The sequence below is a fragment of the Vespa mandarinia genome, chromosome 20, assembly GCF_050613455.1.
Source record: "Vespa mandarinia isolate Hongniang chromosome 20, ASM5061345v1, whole genome shotgun sequence".
Classification (NCBI taxonomy): domain Eukaryota; kingdom Metazoa; phylum Arthropoda; class Insecta; order Hymenoptera; family Vespidae; genus Vespa; species Vespa mandarinia.
Genome location: NC_140829.1, coordinates 3,485,001 through 3,490,000, shown reverse-complemented (window position 1 = coordinate 3,490,000; position 5,000 = coordinate 3,485,001). Strand labels below are relative to the sequence as shown.

The 5,000-nt window shown below is 35.3% G+C and overlaps 1 protein-coding gene across 8 annotated transcripts in view; it reads right to left on the bottom strand.

Moving 5' to 3' along the window:
* Window positions 1-5,000, bottom strand: part of qin (tudor domain-containing protein qin) — a 208,213-nt gene that overhangs the window by 77,369 nt on the left and 125,844 nt on the right. The window lies entirely within an intron of this gene.

The following is a 5,000-nucleotide window of genomic DNA, read 5'->3' as shown; positions in this document are numbered from 1 at the left end:
TCGTACCTTTTACTTTTTCGTTCGTGTCATTTCGTTAACGGTACATTTTTTTCGAATACGATCGAAACCAAAGTACGAAAGAAACCAAAGTAGACAATCTCTTACCACTAAGAATAAGTTGCTCATGAAGTCGCGCAGTCTACTGATTTTATTCACCAGGCCCACCCACCCCGTACCGCCATTCCCCTTCCTCCTCTACCGAATAAAAGAGAATTACTTTCGAACTTTCGAAAGAAAGAAGTGTAGAGAAAGAGAAAGAGAGAGAAAGAGAGAGAAAGAGAAAGAAAGAGACTGAAAGAGAGAGAGAGAGAGAGAAAGGTGAAAGCAAGACCGATAAAACAGATCCACTCGTTCGTTCTCGTTCGCGAGAGGACCAACCAACCAACCAACCAACCAACCAACCAACCAACTAACCAACCAACCAACCAACCAAGCACTCTCTTCTTTCTCTAACTATTTTCCTCTTTCATCTTTATCTTACTTTAGCAATTCCTCAACTGTCCTGCTTTCTCTCTCTCTCTCTCTCTCTCTCTCTCTCTCTCTCTCTCTCTCTCTTTCTCTTTCTTTATTCCGGTTCCAGTTTAGAATCTTAAAAACTTTCTGCACTCGTAAATGAGGTATCCTACCCAGCTAGGTAGCCGAGTTTTATGACCCATTTGCATCCAGGTTTAAAAGAGGGACGAGGAAGAAGTCCCGCAATTAAACCCCGCAGACGTATCACGTCTCTTTCTCCATCTATCCATCCATTCATCTATCTATCTAACTATCTAACTGTATATCTATTTATCTATCTATTTCTCTGTTTCACTTTTTCTAAGTGACGATATTTCCATTTACCCTAATCATTGAGATTCCACCAGATTTATCAAATTCTTCTTTCCACAAATACAAAAGAGTTCACGACTTTTCACTCCACTCATACTATTTCTCTTTCCTCATCCTTCATCGTTCATTTCTCTTATCACCTAAATTCCCCCTTCTTCCCCTCCGACCTTCCACACTCCCAACCATTAACAAACTCTTTTCAATCGCTTTTAATTTCTATTATTTAAACGCTCGTATATATTATATAAACCTCTCGTTATCGAGTTATTTGCACGGTTTAAAACGATCGAGTACGTCCAACGTGTTTTTCTTATCGTACGAATATTATTACGTTGGGACAAGGGTGTGAGGAGGGTGGAAAGAGAGATGGTTATGTATGGTGTGAAGGGGTTTTTGATCGTCGCTTAGGGTGTGCAATAGATTGTCAGAACGTTAAAATAATTCAAAGAAAATATTATCCTAACGGGGAGATATAGATACGATTATTTATCGTTTCAACATCATTCTAATGGCCGTACACTTCTTTCAACAACTTTTTGAAAAATTCTTATTAATCGTTTTATTATATACTATATATATATGTAAATATTTTTATTTTTTTCTTTTTTTTCCACAAATAAAATAAATTTTCAACAACGAAAATTTACGGGTATGCTAGAGATCCGCGCGATTTAAAAGCATATACGCATTCGCATATAAAATGTGTGTAATGTTTTCGAAAAAAATCTGTTTGATCGTTTTATTTTATATGAACATATATATATATATATATATATATATATATATATATATAAATTTTTTTTTTTCTTTCTTTTTTTTCCCCCCACGAATAATAAAGTAAATTTAATCGGACATTTTAAACGAGCATTAAACGAGTATGCACTTGATTTAAATCAATTTTGTTTATAATTCCACGAAATGTATCCATATTGTTTATAATTCCGGAAGTTCAACCGAGCGAACATATCGGACTCTCGGATTGTAACGAATTAATTTTATTGTTTGGTGGAGGAAGAGGTGGGGGGAGGGGGGGGAGGGCGTGAATGATGGTACGAGGATGGAAATTAAATGTTCTCGTGGTTAACCCTCGTGCCGCGAGTATGGAAAGCTTGTAAAAAAGAAAAGAAAAGAAGAAAAAAAAAAAGAAATAAAAAGAAAAAAAGTAATAAAATTCAATTGTTAATCGTTAGATTATTATTTACATGGGTAAGTTACGTTAGTAGTAGAATCATACGTGGTTAATTTAATCCAGAAAAAATCTTTTCATTTTCACTTTTACTTTGTATTCTTTTATATATCTTTAACTATTTTTTTCTTTTTTTTTTTTCTTTTTTCTTTTTCTATCATTCCTCTACTTCTTCATCTTTCGTCTCGTTTCCTAGAAGAGAATAAATTACGAATCTGTTTCCAACAATTCTATAATTATTATCTTATTTATTTCCCCTTTTTTCTATTCGAATAAATTTTTTTTAATTATTATCGAACGATCTAAACGAACAAGTAATCACGATAGGGAAATCGATGATTGAAAATGACTTATTATTATTATTATTATTATTATTATTATTATTATTATTATTATTATTATTATTATTATTATTATTGTTTCTTTTGTCCTACTAATTCATCGACACCGAATACGCATACTTCCAACAGGAAATTATAATAGTTCTTTTATTAATAATTCGTTCTTATTGCTCAACCATCCGGAACACGCGATTTTTAATATATCGCGAGAATGTGCCATTAAATTTTCACTAGAATTGTAAAACATGTCTTCCTTCCTTCTTACCGTAAATACATTGGAAGATGTATAAAATATAAAATTTGTGTGTGTGTGTGTGTGTGTACATGTATATATATATATACACACAGGACATAGATAACAACGACATACGTAGCCGACAGGTAAAATGAAAATGCTTCTAGGCTGTTACACGAATGAGATTTCACTTTGCGCTCGTTTTACATGGAAACCTGCCAGAAACGTTTGAGGCAGCTTCAAAACGTTAAAAAAGAAAAAGAAAAAAAAAAAAAGAAAAAAGGAAAAAAAAAAAGAAAAAGAAGAAAAAGTCAGAGACGTCTGCCTTCTACGATTCTTTCTCTCAGACAGATAAGAAAATAAATAAATAAATAAATAAATAAATAAATAAATAAAAAAAAAAGAGAGAGAGAGAGAGGAGAAAGAAAAGAACGAAAAAAAGTTAAAAATAAAGAAAGAGAGAGAAAAATAAAAAAGCAACGATTTATTCCAGATATTCGAACGATAATAGAACTCTTCCAATTCCCCCCCAATGGAATTCTTCTGGATTCGATGAACGAACGAGAACGTGGGTTAGAACGCGATGGTTTTTGTACATGAGATGATGCCGTGACAGAGGGGAAAGATAGGTGGATGGGGGGGGGAGAGTGGACGGTTGAAAAAAAAAATGGGAAGGAAAAGAAAGAAAGAAAAAAAAAAAGAGCAGGAAAAAAAAAGAAAAACCGAGAGGAATAATCCGCAACGCGTTATTTTATTCGTCGGTGCGTGCGTTGCGGCCGACGCACAAAGTTTTCATAAATGGGAGAGCAGACCGCGCCCTACCCTCCCACAGGTCACAATCTCATACCTCCCTCTCTAAAAAACATTCGACCAAAGCGCGGAGCCACTGGTTCACACGATGCTTGAACCGTATAGGAACACGCGCTGGGTTATACCACCCCTTTCTTCCTTTCTTTCTACTCCCTCTCTCTCTCTCTCTCTCTCTCTCTCTCTCTCTCTCTCTTTCTCTCTCTTTCTCTCTCGCTCGTTTTTCAGGGCGCACGCGCTCACGCGCTCGCAACGTGCAGCAGACAACGGTTAATCAATGGGCTTCAAGCGCAGTCTCGTATCCCGGGATCTTCCTTGATGGACAGCAGCAAGCAAGAGCAGCAATTGCGCCAAAAGCAACAACAATGACAATACCATCATCGCCATCATCATCATCATCATCATCATCGTCATCGTCATCATCAGCAATAAGAACAACATTAGTAATAGTAATGATATCAATAATAACAGGAACAACGATAATGAAAGATATAGAAAAGAGAGATAAAACTGAGAGGAGAAAGAGAGAGAGAGAGAGAGAGAGAGAGAGAGAAAATGCTGATAGTAGTGGGGTAGGGTATCGGGGGAGGGGTACTGGTGGTGATGGTAGGGGAGAAAGCCGCGGGCACGTAAAACTAGCGAACAATTTAAACTCCTCTCTTTCAAGTTGCGGCTTTGTTTATGCGAAAGAAAATAATTCGCTGGCATGGTTCTCAACGCAACGAGGAGGGGGTCACAATGAAACCTATATATACATGGAAAACAACTATGTATCAAGCACATCACGCTAACGGGTAAAAAAAAAAAGAAAAAAAAAAAAAGAAAAAAACAAAAAAATAACTGAATATGCTAGCCGCGTGCGAATCGTCACGCGGAAACGCACAACTACCGTATATCGTCGTACATACATATATATATATATGTATATATGTACGTGCATTTTTCTGATACGATGCTATATATTCGAACGCTCTTGCTCTTCTCACGCTTATAGACTGTGGACATTTCGAATTGGGCGGGAAAATGAAATCAATATGGCCGACGATACGGCACGGACTCTCATCACAAACACCTCTGTCACTTTTCTCTTTGTATACGTCACTCGTGAAAGTCTTCAATCTTTTTTATTTTCATTGCTACGTATATGCATACATATATATATATATATATATATATATATATATATATGTATATTTTTTTCATATCTCTTTTAACATATTCGTTATGAGTAAGGACACATAGATATGGTGTAACTTGCACGAACCCAATTGTTACATATGATTTAATAAACGGAGTGAAAAAGTTCGAGCGCGATTTAAATTTAACCATCGGCCTCTGAGCGAATCATGAAGATGAAAGAGATAAAGAGAAGAAGAAGAAAAAAAAATAGAAAAAAAAAGATTACATCGTTTAATAATATGAAACGAAAAGGAAACAAAAAAAACAAAACAAAAAAAAATATATGTACGGGCGATGATCGATACTGAAGCTTATGCTGAAAATGATGCTGAAACTGATGCTGATATTACGTGAAATATCGAACGATTTGTCTATCGACTGTATGTACTTCTTTCTATTTTTCTTTTTTTTTTTTTTTTTTTCTTTC